Below are 21,553 nucleotides of genomic sequence, written 5' to 3'. Positions count from 1 at the left end.
CAGGAAGGGGGGCTAGGGAAGGGTAAATGGAAGGAGGTGAGGGAGGAATGGGGCACGAGCCCCCGATGGGGAGGACTGGGCTGGCTCTGCAGGCTTCTGGGGGTGGAAGCTCTCCTGTAGCCCCCCAATTGCCCCCTCTCCCCAGATGGCAGCCTGTGGCAAGTGCAGCCGGGCTGATTGCCGAGTGGTGTGATGTGCCCAGTGTGGGCACTCCGGGCACTCCAAGCCAGGACTGGTTTTCAAGCGGGGCACCCCTGAGAACTGTCTGTCCGGGGTGGGGGTCGGGTCCCTTTAAGCGCAGCCCTCGGCTAGCCTGAGACAGCAGCTCCACGCTCTAAGTCCTCCTCTGATGCCCTGCCGGCACTGCTTCCGGCCATCCTTAAGCACTGTTTAGGGTCCACTCAATGTGGACATGCTAGTTCGAATTAGCAAAACGCTAATTTGAACTAGTTTTTAGTTCTAGATGCGTTAGTTCGAATTAGCTTAGTTTGAATTAACTAATTCGAACTAAGTTAGTTCGAACTAACTCTGTAGTGTAGACATACCCTCTGTTATTGAGTATAGTAAGAGCTGGCTTAACTTTGTCCATTAGAGGTGGTGTAGCCAGATTCTGGACCTGTGCTGGGGGGGATCATGAATAGGAATATGCACTATCCCAGGGAGGGCACAGAAGTGGGGTGAAATAGCTGCTAAACCCCTTCTGGAAATGCAGCATATTTTACTCTGCACCTGGTCAGGCATGTATTGCAGGGACCTAGCACCTGTCTCATCCCAGTGTGACTGCTGGAGCTACGGTTGTTCCTTTTTGGTGCACAGGAAGTCTCTTTTCCCTCCCCTTCCCTCTCTTCCCACCCCCTACTCCCATCTTATGCAGTAGAAGGGCCCATAAACATGGAAGATTTGTGTATTACATGAAGTGCATCTTAATTATGATTATTCCAGAGGGAGAATACAAGGAGAGGTTGAAAGAAGGAAGTTGAAGTCCTACTAGGGATTGGCTAGACTAATTTTGTGAAGCATTTCCCATACTTTGGGGTTGTCATTTTTTGCATCTGGAGGAGTGTGTGCATGTGTGCATATGTGTGAGAGAGAAAGAGGTGTTGCTACAAATTAGAAATCTAGTTCTTCTTTAACACAATGCAGTCTAATGACATAGTTGCCAACATACCGAGAAGCTGCTATAACTGTTATATCTTCATGGAAAGTGACTACCTGGCTGTCTCTCCTTGTCTTAACTTCTAATGTTTAGTGCAGAACTGACAGTGTCACTGAGCTTCCAGACGACAGATTCCATCTGTAAAGTAACTCCATCCAGAAGGTGGGGTGCATCTCATCTGTCAGTGGATTAGTAGTCTGACTACCTGAGTAGCCTATAAACAGAAGTTCAGGCCAATTAGTAATTTCCATGCAAAAAGCTTCTGCACTTTGCAGGATGGTCTTCATCTTGCAGTCATCACTGCAGTCCATTGTACCATCTGTGTTTGGGTGACCAACTGAGACAACATAGGATAAAAGACTCTTCCTTATTTGACTTGATGCTACACAGAAATTCGGAAATATGTCAGAATAAGATATGCAATGAACTACTGTACTATAAAGTCAGACAAACTTAGTCCAGATCTTGATGGCTTACACACGTGCTACTAGGAGAGGAGAGCTTTTAGTAATCTTACCATGAAGGTATGTCCCCATTCAAGCTAGAGAAGTAAGTTCAAGCTCAGGTAATCGTATATGGGCTAGCTTTGATTGAGCTGACACTGTAAAAATAGCAAAGTGCCTATGGCCCCATGAGCAAGTTCCTTGGGTTTCAGACAGTGTTAAACTCAGAGCAGTTAGCCCAGCCTGCAAACTGAGCCACAGTGGCTGCACTTCTCTTTTTAGTGTGTTCGCTCAATCAAAGCTAGCATGCATACATCTCATCGAGCTGGAAGTTGCACGCCCAGTTGGCGGGGAGATGTACCCTTGGAGCTGTCCAGAGGACGACAATTCTGCTTCATGAGCACTTTTGAGCTTTCAAAATTTGGTTTTGGTTCAGAAAAAAGTTTTGGGAACATTTTTGCCAAACAGAAATTTGTTGAAATAGCCAGGCCTGTTTCTGGGTTGGAGTGGGGACAGAGCGGGCCTGGTGATTCAAAAGGGCCCTTTAAATCACTACCAGAGTGCCACGCAGCAGTCTGGTGGTCCTAAGAGCTGCCTGGTGGGACAGCTGTGGCCTGGCATGCTCTGGGTTGCACTGTGGGTTGATTGTCCCTCGCCCTTCCTCTTCTGGGAACGCGGGGCTGGTCTCCCTCCCCGGTGGGCCAGCACATCTCTCAGCCCTCCTGGAGATGAGTGTTTTCAGAAATCAAATCTCTCTCTGGTCAGAAGTGACCCAAGAGCTCTGCAGTTCAAAAACCTTCCGAGCAAAACTGTCACTGAAACCAATATGTCTCCAATAAACATTGTGGCCTTGCTAATACCTCATTGGTGGAAAAGATTCTGATCAGCTCTTCTTACACTGATAATCATCTCACTGTTGCCCTGTAGTTCTCTGTGTGCTTGTTGTTCTCCTCTTGTCGCTCATCTAATCTTAGGTTTGGAATCTGTATGGGGCATAAATGTGTATGATGCCTACCACAATCAGGCTCAGGCCCTTTATTGAGACCTCTCCAATTTGCCAACATACATGTAATAAATAATTACTGGCTGTGAGAAATCTGTCACAAAACAAGATGAGGAAAAAGGTAGAGGGAGAAAAGCCACAAATAGGAAGAGTAGTTGACCAATAGTTAATAAAATAACTAATTACAAGATTTAACACAGTTTTTCTTCTTGCTTGCTGGCTTTCTTTCTTTTTCGTGGAATCTTTTTTTAGACCCATGGTTTTGTAATGATTACTGCAACCAACTCTTGATACTTCTCCATCTGATTAGACCTGAGTTTCAGTGGCTATGATGAGTTACCACAACAGTGCATTATTGGCATTGCTAACTAGCATCCCTCATTAAATTAAATTAAAGGGGAGAGGGTTGGGAATCTTTCAGAGGTGTAACTCTGCTTATAATAATTTCTTTCTTTCATTTTTTTTTTGAAGACACACTTATTTTTCTTTAGCAAAATCTTCCTGGCTTGGAAATTAACCCTCTTAATTTTTTCAGCAATAAATTCATCCTTTGTGGTTTTTAATTTACTATGCAAATAAGACAATTGGAAGGTCATACTCAATGTCACTACCACTGCACAGAAGAGCCTTTGAGTATATCCATCTATGTAGGCACTTCTATGGCCCTCCAGCATTGTAATATATGAGCATCCGTGGACCAAAAATATAGTTAGTGCCTTTTGACCTACCGGGACCCTAAATGCTTTATATATTAAAGACTGAAGTCCAGCTTAGGGATGTTAAATATCGGTTAACTGAATAGTTGAGTAACCTCATGAATTCTGATTGGTTACTCGACTATTCTATTGTCCCTGAAGGCGGGGCCAGCAGCCACTGTATCAGAGGCAGCAGCACAGAGTGCAAGCCAGGAGCTGGTCTGTAGCAACACGGGATGGCAGCAGCCCCTTTCTACAGTGGGTCTGTGTTCCCAGACCCAGAGTGAGTCAGAACTGAGCTGGGCTGCCTGTCTGCCTGGCTCCTAATACACTTTAAATGCAGAGTCACACCGGGGGTAGGTTCCAGACCTAGCAAGAGCCAGGACTGAGCTGGGCTGTTGGCCAGCCTGCTAAAAAATTTACTGGCATGGGCAGGGGGAGGGAAATGCGTGTAGTCTATAGCGTCAACTGATAAGCTTTTCTTATCAGTTAATCAACCACATTATTACATCCCTAGTCCAGATCCTCAAATGTACTTAGGTTCTCAACTTCCATAGGATTTGGGAGCCTAAATGCCGTAGAGGATCTGCATCTCAATTTCTGTGTGTGTCAAATAACTCAAGGACAGAATAAGGCAGCACCGATTCCAGGTACCACAGAAAGCCATACCAAAGCCCTTTGTGAAGGGGCATTGCATTATTGTGCAATCCTATAAAGCACTCAGCCATTTGCATAACTTCAATGGGACTTAAGTACATATTTCAAATTAAGCTTGTGCTTAAGTGCTATATTGAATCAGGGCCCTGGACAGCATGCATGTGCATGTGTGCGCGTACATGTGTGTGTGTGTGTGTGTCTCTTCACCCAGCAATGAGACCTGCACACATTCTTCCTTCATATGTCAATGCTGCCTCTTGCAAATCACTGATGCGCCTAGGAGAATGATATTCAGTGTATTTAAATGCCTCAGATTTATGCTGTAATGTAACTTTTCTCTTTTACCATCCCAGCTTTTTTGCTTTTGCCACCCCGCAAAGCTGCTTTTCATATCCTCCTATCTCTGTTGGCCGTGGTCTATACTAGGGAGTTATTTCAAAATAGCCCCTCTTATTTCGAAATAACAAGTGGAGTGTCCACACTACCAAGCCCATTATTTAGAAATAACAGGTTGGTTATTTCAAAATCTGTAACTCCTGGTTTCCTCAGGGAAAAACGCTAATTTTAAAATACTTATTTTGAAATAGCATTTGTGTGGACGCTCCGCTGCTGCTATTTTGAAATAACTACTTCCCAGAGTAATTCAAAGCAATTACTCCCCAGTGTTTCCTGGGGCTCTAAACTGAGTTAGTGCATCCATATTCATAGAGCCCTGGACTAATTTCGAGGCTCTCCCATAGTGTGGACAAGCTATTTCAATTTTGTTATTTCAGGAGTTATTATTTCAAATTTAGTTATTTTGAAATAATTTCCTAGTGTAGACATGCCCTTGTTGAAGTAAGGAGTATCCTCTGGATGATCACAGGGTAAGAAGAGGGAGGCCCACGGTGGAGTAAGGCCAATTTAAGACAGTCCACAATGTTACTTGTGATCAGTAGGTGTGATCAGGCGTCGCACCTGCCTGACCGTCGGTACCCCTTTCCGTGCGCGCCTCCACCACACCCAAGTCTCAGTGTCTCATCAGCGGTCTTCCCACCAGCTGCAGTTTAAGTCCAGCATATCGCCCAATTACCGCGTCAGAGGCGTGTCCCCGACACCGAGTTGCGAGTTGCTCCTTCAGCTAGGGCATCGGTGGAGAAGGGGGTCCGGGCCCACCCCCACTCACGAACCCCAGCCCAGGGCCCTAAGGACGTGGACTTCACTTGTAGTCCGGTCTGACTGATGGGGCCATCTGCCATAATGTGCCAGTCTCCGGGCTCTTCTGCCCACCCTGGGCTGCTTCCTCTCCCCTTGCTTGGTCCCGGGCCCCTGGCTCTGTGCCGTTTCCGAGGCCACTCCTCCTGGCACCAACTCTACTCTCTACCCCCCCTGCACGTTGTCCGCCTTTTAAAGTTCCCGGACGGATGCCTTACTCATACGTCAGGGCTCCGCCTCCCCTCTGGACCCATGAGGTCACCGCACCACCACCCGCTCACAGTGCCCTACCAGCGCAGCTGCGTTTCTCCCACGGTGGCTGCCTGCTCCCGTCTCTGGCAGCCACCGAACAGCTGCTGCACTGCCGCGCCACTGCCCGCCTGGCCATGAGTCAGACGGCACTCGGCGGTTCCCAAGTGCGGGACGATCCTGCCCCGTCACAGTAGGAAAGACAAGTGCATGGGAGAAAGTCTGTTTCTCTGTTAAGGCCTACTTAAGAAATGAGGGGGATCTTTCGCTAGAAAGAATGCTTTTCTCAAAGACACTGGACACAGAGAAGAAAGTCATGCCACCTTCTTTCTATTTCAGACATGATTAAACTTTATGTAAGAATACTCCAGGCTTGAGACAGGATTTCTATTGGCTCTGAGTTCTTCTCTCAGGATTCTTTCAGGCCTTCTATTTCTGTTATCTCCTGCACAAGCACAAATCACAAAGGCTACGTCTAGACTGCAACCCTCTGTCGACAGAGGGATGCAAATCACGCACATCAAAATTGCTAATGAAGCAGGGATTTAAATATCCCGTGCTTCTTTAGCATAAACATGGCCGCCGCTTTTTTCGAAACAGAGCTTTTTTGAAAAAAAACGGCAGTCTAGACACAGATCTGTCGAAAATAATCCCTTTTTTTGACAGATCCTATATTCTTCAAAAAATGAGGTTTAAAGGATCTGTCGAAAAAGGGTTTATTTTTGACAGATCCACGTCTAGACTGCCAGGTTTTTTTCCGAAAAAGTGCCATTTCGAAAAAAAGCGGTGGCCATGTTTATGCTAATGAAGTGGGGGATATTTAAATCCCTGTTTCATTAGCAATTTTAACGTGCCTAATCTACATCTCTCTGTCGACAGGGAGATGTAGTCTAGACACAGCCAAAAATTGCACCTATGAGGTAGCATAGACTCATTTTTGTTCACATGCCTGAGTTGTTAGAGAGGGAAGAAGGTGCTTGTGAGATCAACTCATTCCTTTTCCGTGGTCTGTCTCTACACCATTTTGTTTTGAGTTCCTTTCATTTCCCCCCTAATACCAGACAGATTCTGCACCACATAGCTCTTTTGTTGATGAATATCAGTTCTGTCACATGGTCTACAAAAAAAGGCATGCAGGGAAATTTCCCCATGTAACTTGCCTTAAAAATCAAGCAGAAACCATATATCAGTCACCATGAATAAATACAGAAAGCTCTAAGATTGGAACCATCTGCAACTTTTAGGAGACAAAAAAAATCCAGCAAGTTCTACATCTACCTCTTTGATTTTGGAACCTGTTTCCATTTAAGATTAAGGTTGGCCAGTAAATTATCTGGTGCCACACTGAGTATCAGTTTAACAGTTTTAGGTGTCCAGTACGTGCAATAATTTGTCTGGTAAAATTAAGTGTCTGATAGATATCTCCCAATCCTACACATCTACTACCACAATTTCACTGCTGAATACAGGTGGCTGGTTAAAGGACCAATGACCAAAACATAATATTTAAGAAAATGTCATTTGTTTTCATGATCACTGAGTTATTACCTGTATCACCAATATGAGTCTAGCACAGGACAGTAGCAAATTAACGCCATTACAAATGAAGGTGATCCATGTGAAAATGACTAATGCTTGTCAGTCAGTTTTCGTAATGGACAGTGATCCATATTACAAGCTGCCCTGCTGCATCTCACACCTCATTGCTAGGCACTGTCGTTCCCCCCTCCTCCGATGGTTGGGACAGGTGGCAGGGAAAGCCTATACTATTGCTCCTCAGTTTTTTTTGGTTGTTGTGTAGAAGCAGAGGGAACTCCCAACCCCCCTATGCCCACCTTGCCTCAGGGACCCACTGCCAGACTTCACCTAGCCCCTGCCAAGGGGCAAACTACAGTCTGAAATGGCCACTCATCATAGGCAAGTGAGTGTCGACCTGCTGTCTTGGCCTTCCCTGGCTGCCTCTCTGCAGCCCCAGTAGCCTCAGGCCTTGCTTCAGGCCCTGCAGCCTGGGAACTTGCCTGGCTAGAGCTCCCCCGCTCTGCCTGCCTTTCCCCAGCCCTGCTCTAAACCAGGAAGCCTCCAGCTTCACTGGTAGCCAGGCCCCTTCTGCTCCCCAGCTAGAGCAAGAGTGAGTCTGTGACTTTCTTCCCTTCCAGAAGCCTTTATTTATACAGTCCTCAACTGGTCCTTAATTGGCTAATACCCACCACGGCTACTTGTTCCACAGTTCCATAGCTCCAGCCCTCTCCCAGGGCTGGGGTTTAACCTTTAAAGAGCCAGTGTGGGGCAGACACCCTGTCACAGGGTAAAACCATTATAGCTCTTGCTCTTCGGCTACTTTGCATCAGAATTAGCTGCAGGAGCAAGCAGAGATGTCTCAGTTCAGTCTACAGCCATTCCCAGACTTATGAACACACCAACTTATGACCATCCGTACTTACGACCAACCTCCCATTAATCCCATTATAATATTTTCGATTTGAGAACCATGTACGTCAAGTTTTTTGAACACTGCGGGGAGCGCATTTAAGGGTATTTCCGACTTATGACCAAATCGAGTTACAACCAGGTGTTTGGAACGTAACCCGTTCGTAAGTCGGGGACTGACTGTATTTTAGCCAGCAAGGCTGAAGTGATAAATGCTGTCAGCTGATCCTATCACTGTGACTGACTTCAAGACAACAGGAGGAACAAGCTGTACTGTGTCACTTTCAGCTGTTGTTCACCACAAAGGAGGAATCCCATTTCCACTGTTACGGTTTTTGAAATATGCAGGAAGCAATCATGTATTTTCAGATTGAATGGCTTTTATTGCAATCAAGGACACCAACAAGAACGAGTACAAGTCAAGTCTCTGTGGGCAAGCACAATTTGTGAGTCTCTTGTATAACAAGCTACAGTGACTCTGAGAACAAAATGGTTGTTGTCTCTGTGCTGTCTGTGTGCATAGGAAGTACTAAGAAATGTTTAGGGGCAATATGCAGAAATGAAAAGCATCATAATTTCCTAGCTACATCATGCACCACACCCTCCTAGAGCTGCCCATGTCCCCTATTATTTTTCTGACTATCAAGATAAAGTTTTGTTATGATATTAGGCCTGTGATTCCAATGGGGTTGAAATGTACCTGTTATTGTTAGTGAAAGCAATGGTGTTTATTATGAGAACTTTTTAAAGACCTACCCATAATGAGGAAGAATGTATATAAGTTCTTTGCTGAATAGGGGCAGTTTTAAGCATATGGTTGAATTTAAATGCTTTGCTGAATTGGGACCCTGACTCATAAATTTAATCTAGAAGTCACTGAGAGGAATAAATATTAAGCCCCACAACATCAGTTTAACAAAGTCACTTTTCTGACTACATAGCAACTGCACTTTAGGAAAGGTAAAGCATCTTAAAAACCCTCTTGCACTTGCTAAGAGCTTATACATTATCTGATACCTTTCATGCAAGGCACTACAGATGTTTGTGCATATTATAAAAACACTAGCCACTTTGCAACAGTTTATAAACCTAAATATTTTATAAATATTGAACATTTAACTCAACTTGTGTTTTCCATACAGCAATAAAAAACCACCACTTCCAACAAAAGATTCTGGGAGACAGGACTAATGATGTGACACATTGTTATAAACTGGGAAGAAGAGCTCACCTGATTTGGAATTAATAAGGCATGTCATTTAGACCAGGGTTGGTATTTTTCCACTGAATGGGAAACCAGCTAACTTCTTCTTTGTCGGCTTTGCAGAAAAGGATATCTACAATTTGTCAGCACATCGGCTCATGGATCTATGTGCTTATACCATAGTTACTAGAAATGGCTGAAGCCTTCTCATTGGTCCTTTCATTTCTAAATAGATGTCATCGTGAGTGGAGAGGGAAGGGGGAATGAAGGAGAAGTGGGTTGCAGTGCCCTGTATCAATATGATCAGATATGTTAATAGGGTTTCAGAACTCCACTAAATTCCCTCTTGCTTGCAGGAAACAGCAGCTTGGATCTCCAGACTATTTGCCCCACCTGTATGTGTTGGTTTCAAGGAAGCCTAGGCTGAATTTTGAGTGAACATGGATGAGGATGGGAGTTGTTTCAGCCTGGAATTCAATGATGCCCAGAGTGTGCTGCGCCATTAAACTCCCAGGCAATCCCAAGTGCCGCCTGGAGTGCACTGTGTGGTGCTCTGTTGCTGATTCAAAGGGCCCAGGGCTCCAGCCGTCATTGCTGCTGCAATGAAGAGGTCTGAAGCCCTGGGCCCTTTTGAATTGCTGGGCCCTGGGGCAGTTGCCCCTTTTGCCCTCCTGTGGGAAGGCCCACACCTAAACAACCTAAACAACTCAGGTGCTTAAATACCGTTTTCAAAAGTGAGGCAAGCACTTAGGCCCAGATTTTGAATGGTGTGCAGGCATTGCTAAGCTCAGCTTTGCACAGCCCCAGTGATTGAGACGGCTACGTCCCATTTTCAAAAATGTTTTAGGTACATAAGAGCCTAAATCCCATGACTTTTGATGATCCATGGGCTCCTAAGTCACTGAGGTAATGTAAAATGTTCACCCCTTTTCTACCATAATACAACTGCCCACCACTGGGTTAGCACCAGTGGAGTTCCACTTGAGGTAGAAACAATGTAAGAGCCTTAAGTGGGTAGTGGTATGACCTACATAAAAATGTTGCAGTCATGGACTCTACCTTGTCTGCGTTACTGTACCCACTATAGCTAACACCAGTGGAATAAGAGCTGGATTTCTCCAGGGACAAGTTGGCATAAGCCTCTGCATACCTGAAGCCATACTGGTTTGCAAGGCATCACTACCTGTTTTCCCCAGAACATAGCTGCCCCAGGGTGGGATATTTCTGTTTAGAGAGTTGACTGAATATTTTTCCACTCTAACATTTACATAGCACTTTGGTCATAGGGAGGAGAAGAACAAAGGCTGCTGAGATTTCTGTTTTGAATAATTAAGGATTTTAACTGATCTCCTTCATTCAGTGAGGGCGCGTCTACACAGCAGGACTAAAGCCAAAATAGCCACACACTTTGAGCTATGTCCATTACATAGCTGAAGTTGAAATACCTTATTTCAGCTTTTGGCACTGTCTATGCATCAGGAATTCCAAGAAAGAGCACTCTTCCTCCCACTTCCCTTACTCCTCATACAATGAGGGTTACAGGAATCGGAGTAAAAAGTCCTTCAGCTCGACTTTATTTTGACATGATGTCGAAAGAACTTCTTGCGGTGTAGATGAAGACTATGTTATTTTGGAATAGCGTCAATTATTTCAAAATAACACTGCTGTGTTGACATAGCCTGAGTGTGCCAAGCCACTGCTAAATCACCACATACCAAGTGTGACAGATTTATTCCTTTGTCCCTTAACAAGACTGTGGCATGTACCTCATAGACTCATAGACTTTAAGGTCAGAAGGGACCATTATGATCATCTAGTCTGACCCTGTGCACGACGCAGGCCACAGAATCTCACCCACCCCTCCTAGAATAATCCTCTCACCTATATCTCAGATATTGAAGCCTTCAAATACTTTGAAGGCCACAGGATGCAGAGAATCCTCCAGCTGTGATCTGTACCCCATGCTATAGAGGAAGGCGAAAAACCTCCAGGGTCTCTGCCAATCTACCCTGGAGGAAAATTCCTTCCCGACCCCAAATATGGTGATCAGCTAAACCCTGAGCATGTGGGCAAGACTCACCAGCCAGACACCCAGAAAGTTCTCTATAGTAACTCCTATCATCCCTCCATTGACCTATTTCCCACTGATAATGAATGGTCAATTAGTTAACAAGATCATGTTTTCTCATCAAACCATCCCCTTCATAAACCCATCTAGTTTAATCTTGAAACCAGATAGATCTTTTGCCCCCACTACTTCCCTTGGAAGGCCGTTCCAGAACTTCACTCCTCTAATGGTTAGAAACCTTCATCTAATCTCAAGTCTAAATTTCCTACTAGCCAACTTGTATCCATTAGTTCTTGTGTCCACATTGGTATTAAGCTTAAATAATTCCTCTCCCTCCCTGGTATTTATCCCTCTAATATATTTAAAGAGTGCAATCATGTCCCCCCTCAGCCTTCTTTTGGTTAAGGTAAACAAACCAAGCTCCCTGAGTCTCCTTTCATAAGACAGGTTTTCCATTCCTCGGATCATCCTAGTGGCCCTTCTTTGTACTTGTTCCAGTTTGAATTCATCCTTCTTAAACATGGGAGACCAGAACTGCACACAGTATTACAAATGGGGTCTCACCAATGCCTTGTATAATGGCACTAACACCTCCTTATCTCTACTGGAAATACCTCACCTAATATATCCCAAGACCGTATTAGCCTTTTTCACGGCCATGTCACAATGGTGGCTCATAGTCATCCTATAATCAACCAGGACTCCAAGGTCCTTCTCCTCCTCCGTTACTTCCAACTGATGTGTCCCCAGCTTATAACAAATTCTTGTTATTAATCCCTAAATGCATAACCTTACACTTCTCACTATTAAATTTCATCCTATTGCCATCACTCCAATTTACAAGATCATCCAGATCTTCCTGTATGATATCCCGATCCTTTTCTGAATTGGCAATAGCTCCCAACTTTGTGTCATCCGCAAATTTTATCAGGACACTTCCACTTTTGGTGTCAACGTCAGCGATAAAAAGATTAAATAAAATTGGCCCCAAAACTGATCCCTGAGGAACTCCGCTAGTAACCTTCCTCCAACCTGACAGTTCACCTTTCAATATAACCCGCTGTAATCTCCCCTTTAACCAGTTGCTTATTCACCTCTCAACTTTCATATTAATTCCTATCTTTTCCAATTTAACCAGTAATTCTCCATGTGGTACTATATCAAATGCCTTACTAAAGTCGAGGTAGATTAGATCCACTGCATTTCCTTTATCTAAAAATCTGTTACTTTCTCAAAAAAGGAGATCAGGTTGGTTTGGCACGATTTACCTTTTGTAAAACCATGTTGTAATTTGTCCCAATTGCCATTAGCCTCAATGTCTCTAACTACTTTCTCCTTCAAAATTTTTTCCAAGATCTTGCATACTACAGATGTCAAACTAACAGGCCTATAGTTACCCGGGTCGCTTTTTTTCCCTTTCTTAAAAATAGGAACTATATTAGCAATTCTCCAGTCAAATGGTACAACCCCTGAGTTTAGAGATTTATTAAAAAATTTTGCTAATGGACTTGCAAGTTCATGTGCCAGTTCCTTTAATATTCTTGGATGAAGATTATCTGGGCCCCCCGATTTACTCCCATTAAGCTGTTCAAGTTTGGCATTTACCTCAGATATGGTAATATCTACCTCCACATCCTTAGTCCCATTTGTTATGTTACCATTATCCCTAAGCTCTTCATTAGCCTCATTGAAGACTGAAGCAAAGTATTTGTTTAGATATTGGGCCATTCCTAGATTATCCTTAACCTCCACTCCATCCTTAGTAATTAACGGTCCTACTTCTTTTTTTGTTTTTTTCCCTATTTATATGACTATAAAACCTTTTAGTATTGGTTTTAATTCCCTTTGCAAGATCCAACTCTACCTGACTTTTAGTCTCTCACTTTGTCCCTACATGCTCTAACCTCAATAAGGTAGCTTTCTTTACTGATCCCTCCCATTTTCCACTCCTTATATGCTTTCTGCTTTTTCTTAATCACCTCTCTGAAATGCTTGCTCATCCAGCTTGGTCTAACACACCTACCTATAAATTTTTTCCCTTTTCTTGGGATACAGGCTTCTGACACCTTCTGCAACTTTAACTTAAAATAATTCCAGGCCTCCTCCACCTCAAAATCCATAATTTCTTTAGTCCAATCAACTTCCCTAACTAATTTCCTTAATTTATTAACATTAGCCCTTTTGAAATCAAAAACCCTAGTCTCAGATTTATTTTTGTTTATCCTTCCATTTAATTTGAACTGAATTAGCTCATGATCACTCGAGCCAAGGCTGTCCCCTACAATCATTGCATCTATGAGGTCCTCTCTACTCACCAAAACCAAATCTAAAATAGCATCCCCCCTTGTTGGTTCAGCAACTACTTGATGAAGGAATTCTTCAGCTATCACATCTAAGAAAATCTGAGCCCTATTATTATTACTAGCACTTGTTCTCCAGTCTATATCTGGAAAGTTGAAATCTCCCATGATTACGCAGTTTCCATGAGTATTTACTTCATTAAAAACTAATATTAAAGAGGTCTCTATCCATATCCAAATTGGATCCTGGTGGTCTATAACACACCCCAAGCACTATCCCAGGGGAGGATCTGATAGTTTTCTTTCCCAATGTGATTTTTGCCCAAACAGACTCTGTCTTCTCCATTTCATCACTTTTTATTTCTTTACAATCCACCTCATCTTTGATGTACAATGCAACTCCACCACCTTTACCCTTATTTCTATCTTTCCTAAACAGCACATACCCCTCAATACCTGTAGTCCAGTCATGCCTAGTATTCCACTATGTTTCTGTTATTCCTATAATATCTGGTTTCACTTCCTGGACCAATAGCTCTAGTTCCTCCTTTTTGTTACCTAAGCTCCTCGCATTGGTGTACAAACATCTTAATTTTTGTTGTTTGGCCTCATTCACATTCTTTACCCAATTCGGCACGGACATTGTACCTCCAATATGACCTATTAGACTAGTATCCACCTTACCCTTCCTCATGAACATTCTCCTACTCCCAGCTACATCCTTTCTTACTTCGTTTTCCTCCCTCTCAGTGTTAAAATCTGGCGTAGAGATTACCTGGACATCTCCCAACCATCTCCCCCAAATTCCTAGTTTAAAGCTCTCTTAATCAGTTGAGCCAGCCTCCATCCTAGAAGTCTATTTCCCTCCCTACTTAGGTGAAGTCCATCCCGAAAGAACAGTCCTCTGTCCATAAATGCCTCCCAGTGACCATACATCCCAAAGCCCTCCTTATAGCACCACTGCCTAAGCCATCTATTGATCATCATAATCCTGTCACATCTTAGTTGCCCTTCTCTAGGAACAGGCAGAATCCCACTAAAGATCACCTGAGCCTCAATTTCCTTGAGCGTCCTCCCCAGCCTAGCATAGTCTCCCTTAATTCGTTCCAGCGAGAATCTAGCCGTATCATTTGTTCCTACATGAAGGATGATCAATGGATTCCTTCCTGCTCCCTTAATAATCCTCTTCAACCTCAGTTCCACATCCTGTATCTTAGCACCTGGCAGACAGCACACCCTTCTATTCTCTGGATCAGCTCTGGTTACTGGCCTATCTATTCTTCTCAATAAGGAGTCCCCAATCACATAGACCTGCCTTTTCCTAGTGACAGTGCGATTCTCTGATCTATCTCTTGGTTCCTCTGGCTGCAAGTCCTTGCCATTCCTATTTTCCCTTGTAATCCTCTTTAACCCATCCTGTATCCTCCTAATGCTCATTATTGGTGTTGTCTCCATTAACTCTTCCCCTTTATCTATGGGACTAGCCACTCTTCTCCCTTACCCTTCTATCTTCATTATCTACCTGCTGTACCCCTTCTTCATTCTCCAGCTCCACATACCTGTTCTTGAGCTCTATTTTTCCTTCACTGACCCATCTTTTCCTCTGCTTGGTTCTCTGAGTCACATGCTTCCACTGTCCATTATCTTCGCCCAGCAATCCCCCCTCTGAAGCCCTTGGTCCTGCTTCCATCTGCATATTTAAGCTTTCCCCTTCAGCCACGTCATGCCTTTGCTCCATCATCTGCTCAAACCCCCTTCTAAACTCGACCAGAATTTCCACCTGCATCTCCAGTCCTCGGATCTTTTCTTCCATCAGCTCTAGCAGGCGGCACTTCATGCAAACAAAACTCCTTTCAGGTACCCCCTCCAGAATCATGTACATACCGCAGCTACTACATCCAATCATCCTCCTTATGTTCTCTACTACTTGGGCCATGGCCACTACTGCCTCTGTGTTTTATCTACTTTCTCACCAAAATCCTATTAGTCCGGTGAACACCAAAACAGACCAAAACACCCCCTCCACAGCAAAAACAAACCCTAATCAAGTTCCAATATCCAAACTCCCCTTACAAACTCCCACTCAAACTCCCCTGTTTACAGCTCTGTTTGCTGCTTCTGTGCCACTGCAGCTATCTATGCCACTGCCTGACTAGAAGGCTACCTTTATAGGACCCCTAATCAATTAAGCCCCGCCCCTAATCAGGGCTCAGCTTCTCTCCCAGCATACTACCCCTATAAGCCTCTACACATACAAACAATACAAATGCAAAACCAAATACAAACTTCTCCTCCAACAGAACTCCCACTCAAACTCCCCTGTTTACAGCTCTGTTTGCTGCTCCTGTGCCACTGCAGCTATCTACCTGTCAGGGTTCAGGTTTGCAGGAAATCATTATTCTTTGATTGTTATAGTAACCATGGAGTGGGGTTTTGCTTTTAATGGGTTGTTGTATACATGGGACTTGAAAACTGTTTTTGGCCTTATTTCATACCTATGCAGACATCATAGGGTCAAAAATACACTCTAACCCCAAGTGTTATCATGGTTTGCCTAGGAAAGGCTGGGAAAAAGGGAGAAAGAGAGAAGGAAAAAGGAAAAAAATCGAGGGCCCAACTCTGATCCCACTGATAGAGACATAAGTTAGGAGTCACTCCACGAAAGCCAATGGAGTTACTCCCAGCTAACACTGACAACAATGAGCTCAAAAACAGGGTGAGCGTATATGTCATGTACAGGCCACCTGTTTATGCCAACCTGAGGGTTCAGGTGGTAGTTCTGTCTCTGAGGGTGTGTCCACACTGGAGCTGGAAGCTGCTATTTCCAGCTTGAGATGATTAGCTCCGAATACACTAGAAATCGAAGTAATGCACAGTGCAAGATGCAGGGAGGCTATCCACCTTCAGCATGTACCTAGGGTCTCACATACCACTGCACTACAGGTAGCTAGCCCCTCATGCTGCCCATACCACTGTGGCTACACATCTGGGTTTTAGCACACTAGCTCAGAGTACGCCTTTTAGCTCCAGTGTCAGCACGTCCTAACATAGAGGGGCCCAAACTGTTTTTCTCCTGCCACACCTTACCAGGAATGGAATTGGTCCATGCTCAGCTACCCCCATTCCTGTACAGTTTGCTCAGAAGAGGAGTTTGGGCTGAAACACAGTTGCCTCCTTTCCAATGGCTGGTAACTGGATCCCCAAGGCCCTGTCCCCGCTCTACCTCTTTCCCCAAGGTCCTGCCCTGCTCTCTCTCTTCTCCTGAGTTCCTGGCCCCTTCTCCATCTTTTCCAGGCCCCACCTCCCTGCTGTTGGAGCTGGGCAAGGAGCTTGCCTGGAGGTGGCTTTAGCTGATTAGAGGTTGGTGCTGATTAATGACCTGGTGTTTCCTCCTGACTCACAGTAACAGACTGTTGGGCTACGTCTACACTGGCCCCTTTTCCGGAAGGGGCATGTAAATTTCACCAGTCGTAGTAGGGAAATGCGCGGGGGATTTAAATATCCCCCGCGGCATTTAAATAAAAATGTCCGCCGCTTTTTAAAAAGCCGGAAAAGAGCGTCTACACTGGCCCCGATCCTCCGGAAAAAGCGCCCTTTTCCGGAGGCTCTTATTCCTACTTCAAAGTAGGAATAAGAGCCTCCGGAAAAGGGCGCTTTTTCCGGAGGATCGGGGCCAGTGTAGACGCTCTTTTCCGGCTTTTTTAAAAGCCGGAAAAAATCGGCGGACATTTTTATTTAAATGCCGCGGGGGATATTTAAATCCCCCGCGCATTTCCCTACTACGACTGGTGAAATTTACATGCCCCTTCCGGAAAAGGGGCCAGTGTAGACGTAGCCTTGGTGTCTGGTTAGTACATAGAATCATAGAATCATAGGACTGGAAGGGACCTCAAGAGGTCATCGAGTCCAGCCCCCCGCCCTCAAGGCAGGACCAAGCTCCATCTACACCATCCCTGACAGATGTCTATCTAACCTGTTCTTAAATATCTCCAGAGAGGGAGATTCCACCACCTCCCTTGGCAATTTATTCCAATATTTGACCACCCTGACAGTTAGGAATTTTTTCCTAATGTCCAATCTAAACCTCCCCTGCTGCACTTTAAGCCCATTACTCCTTGTCTTGTCCTCAGAAACCAAGAGGAATAAATTTTCTCCTTCCTCCTTGTGACACCCTTTTAGATATTTGAAAACCGCTATCATGTCCCCCCTTAATCTTCTTTTTTCCAAACTAAACAAGCCCAGTTCATGAAGCCTGGCTTCATAGGTCATGTTCTCTAAACCTTTAATCATTCTTGTCGCTCTTCTCTGTACCCTTTCCAATTTCTCCACATCTTTCTTGAAATGTGGCGCCCAGAACTGGACACAGTACTCCAGCTGAGGCCTAACTAGTGCAGAGTAGAGAGTAAAACATCTGACTGGATACTGCCAGGTCCCCTTTTTGACTGGACTTTCCGGTCCAAAACCAGGCCCCTGGCAACTTTAAATGGCACCCGGACACAGAAGCCAAAAACTGGACTGTCCAGGTAAAACTCGGACTGGTGGCAACCCCAGCTGAAGGTGGAGCTGGGGGCAGAACTGGGGATGGGGAGGGAGGCGAAGTAGTGAAGGCAGATCTGGGCTGAGGGCAGAGTGGAGGTGGGTAATGCTCCTCCCTGACCTCTATGGAGACTGGGCTGGGCCCTGTCAAATGTCCCCCTGAACACTCCCCTTCACCCCACTAGAGGGTATGCCCCACAGTTTGGAGACCACTGAACTAACACATAACAAAAACTTTCCTTCAGTTTCAAGGAAAACATAGTCAACAGCATAGGAGTGGGTATCAGAATGTCAATCAACAACATATTTCCCCCATACTGGTTTGTTCCTCATGCTATCCCATGAGGTAGGGCAGTATTAGGATTGCCATACAGATAGGAAACTAAGGCATAGAGAGACTTAAGCTTACCTGACTGAAATCAATAGGAGATAGGTGCCATAATGCCTTTCAACAGCCAGACATACATGGCTTGCTCAAGGTCACACACAAAGTCTGTGGCAGATCAGAGGATTGACAGCAACTTCCTGATTCGCAAGCCAAGGCTCAAACCACTGGACCATCCTTTTTCATCTCCAGACTATTCTGGCATTGCTACAGATCTTCTGCATGTCCTAGAACCAACCAGTCACTTACCTGCTCTGTGCCTCTCCAGTCCACTTTTATAAATCAGCAGTAAAGCCAACTTCTCAAGGTCATCAAGTGAACCAATCGATAAAAAGCCTGCACGTGGCGCCAAAGGAGCTGGTCCCGGTGGCGGAGCCGCTGCCTCAGTGGTTGGGCAGCTGGGGGTTCTGCTGCTGTCGCTGCTGCTACAAGACTTGAGGGTTCCCAGCTTGTGCTTGGTCCCGCTGCAGGGAAGAGAAGAAAGGATGGGTCAGTCAGGCAGCCCACCCACTGTCCCCACACCTCATGCCCTCCACCCCTGAGCCCAGGTGACACCACAGTAGTGTGGCTTGGGCCCACTCAGTTACCCCCTTGCCCCTCGTGTTGTATGTTTGCATAGAGGACAGCCCCTGGAGCAGGGTCCTCCTCCATGTATTGTAACCACCAGTCTGTGTCCTGGCTCTGTGGAGGGTGGGAGGGCGCTCGTGTTGTGTTCACCTGTGGAACTCCCTGCCGATGGAGGCTGTGAGGCATTGGGCTAATCACTGGTGTTTGACAGGGAGCGAGATGCATCCCCACACAGTGCCTGGGAGGACATCTGGCAGACATGGTCTGGGCTCTCAGATCCCCATCACATGGGATGTCTCTTCGACGGAACCAGGAGAGTGACTGGGGAGTGTCCCATCCTTGCAGCAAAACTCAGGCAGCCCTAAGGGCGGCCCAAGCACTTCCCCACCTTCTCCCATGTTTAAATCTGTAACTGGAGCTGAATACTCTAGATTTTGTACTGGATTTTAACATGAACACTGTTTCTGAGCCCTACTCTATATATTCCTGTATTCCCATCTCACTGAGCATGGAAATTCTCATAGGTATGTACCGTTAGCCTTTTGTAGAAGGGCAGTGTGATTTGTGTGGAGCGCAGACACCTAACGGTCCCTTTTAAAGGGCATTCACATGGAGTTTGCCTGAACTAATTTTTTAAAAAATCGTTTGCTTGTTTTTCTGGGTCACGTTGAGGCCTATGGAATTTGGTGTTTTGACAGGAGCAAGAGTGTATTAGAAACCCCAATGCAATGTATTATTTTCATGTTCCTTTCCCCCTTGCCTATTTTCCATGCAGTGCTTGCAACTGCTTTCCACTTCCTAGAAATCGGAGCACCGCTGCCCCTCCCCATTCCATTCATTTTCCCACATCATGAGAACATTGTATGATTTTTTCTCTCCTTGGATGGGAATGTCGGGGTGAGCTGGGGACTGTGGTCTTTTGCAGTAACAGCACATCAGCTGCAATTCACTCTTTCCAGGGAATTATCCTAGATTTATTCACCACAAAGCATCAGACCATAAAGCCTCGGTAATTTTAAGGCCTCAGGAAAAATAAGATGTTCAAAAAATTTACTTTAGGATAATTGAGAGTTGTTTATTTCTGTGCACTGCTGATTAGGTTGTCATGCACCACAGTTATCTCTGTCCCAAGGAATGGGAATTTTAACTCTGCTTGGAAACAAAGTCATTGTTTTAACTATATAAATGCTGGCTGATGTATTTGATAAGGGGGCAAAATATACCTCCAGTGCTACCCCATCTCTCAAATGGTCTAATACTACAGTGATGAGTGCTGGATGCTGTCTAGACCGAGGGCTAGATTTAGTGTGTATGATGAGAGAAAGAGCTGTGTATCCAGTGGCAGCTTTTGGTTAAAATCTTCAGGCGTTCTGTTCTTCCTTAGGGAGTATATGCAGGGCACAATACCTAACTGCAAAGCAGAATTTAGAAATGACTTGCCAGTGCAATCTCATTCTCTAGAAGTTCATGCACATCTTTTTTGGGTCTACAAGAGCAGCAGTCTCCATATAGATCAGTGGTGGGCAGCCTGCAGCCCGTGGGTCCATGAGATATTTTGTTTGCTTTTGCCCACACACAGGTTTGCCAGATTCTGCTGGTTTTTGTTCGCACCGTTTTTTCCTACCAGTATTACTAAAGTGACATGCACTTAAAGCAAGGGCACACAAAGTGAGGTACGTGCTGATTTCACACAACGTTGATTGTGAGAGCTGTGTGCTTCCTCTATATCCAAAGTGCTGCTACTGTTCAATCAGCACATCCCATAAACTCTAGGTACACAAGCGCAGTTAGCTTATCCCAGGATACCGTCTTGATTACAACCATCTTGCAACTCACTGAGATAAAGGAGGCCACTCATGTGGCCCACTCACTAGCCTACGTTGTCTCTCTCTGATATAGATACTTTCTGAATGGTGGATGTGTTACCTTAGCAGTGGGGAACAGAGCAGTAAATTGGGCTGAAAGTTAAATGACTTTTGCATTGATTTTATTTTCTCATTTGTCTAAGAGGGGCAAAGAGTCACCATTCCAGTGGAATGTTGGCCTCTTGGAATGTCACAGAGCATGTGCAGTGCAGGTCAGCAAAGAGTTAATGCATAAATTAAGTACAAGGAGAAACTGTTACAGCAGAGGGGAGTTCTGCATTTGTGAACATCTCTATATATGCAAAACCAGATCTTTTTTGAGAAGACTGATCCAGGGTACAATTTTTTAGCATTTTTGTCATTGGAGCACATATTTAGCACTCATAAACAAGCAAAAGAAAATACCAGCACACTTTCATGGGGAAATTGAATTTTGCCTCATTCAATGGAATATTCACCATTTTGTGGAAACAGAAGAACATAGCATCAGCCATACTGGGTCAGACCAAAGGTCCATCTAGCCCAGTATCCTGTCTGCCGACAGAGGCCAATGCCAGATATCCTAAAGGGGAGTGAACAGAACAGGGAATCATAAAGTGATCCCTCTCCTGTCATCCTTTTCCAGACTCTGACAAACAGGGGTTAGGGACACCATTCCTACCCATCCTGGCTAATAGCCATCGATGGACCTAACGTCCTTGAATTTATCTAGTTCTTTTTTTGAACCTGGTTAAAGTCCTGATCTTCACAACATTCTCTGGCAACTCGCTGGTTTTTGCACAGAAATGTCATAATTGTCGTGGC

The 21,553-nt window shown here is 44.9% G+C and overlaps 1 long non-coding RNA gene across 1 annotated transcript in view; it reads right to left on the bottom strand.

Annotated features, from left to right (window-relative positions):
* LOC142818794 (uncharacterized) overlaps positions 1-21,553 on the bottom strand; it is a 108,450-nt gene that overhangs the window by 23,369 nt on the left and 63,528 nt on the right. Inside the window, exon 2 of the long non-coding RNA XR_012896446.1 lies at positions 18,567-18,781. This is a non-coding gene — a long non-coding RNA (uncharacterized LOC142818794). The remainder of the gene's footprint in view (positions 1-18,566; positions 18,782-21,553) is intronic.

Source organism: Pelodiscus sinensis, chromosome 18 (genome assembly GCF_049634645.1).
Source record: "Pelodiscus sinensis isolate JC-2024 chromosome 18, ASM4963464v1, whole genome shotgun sequence".
NCBI classification, from domain to species: Eukaryota; Metazoa; Chordata; order Testudines; family Trionychidae; genus Pelodiscus; species Pelodiscus sinensis.
The sequence above is the reverse complement of the archived record's forward strand: the minus strand, read 5'-3'. Positions and strand labels throughout refer to the sequence as shown.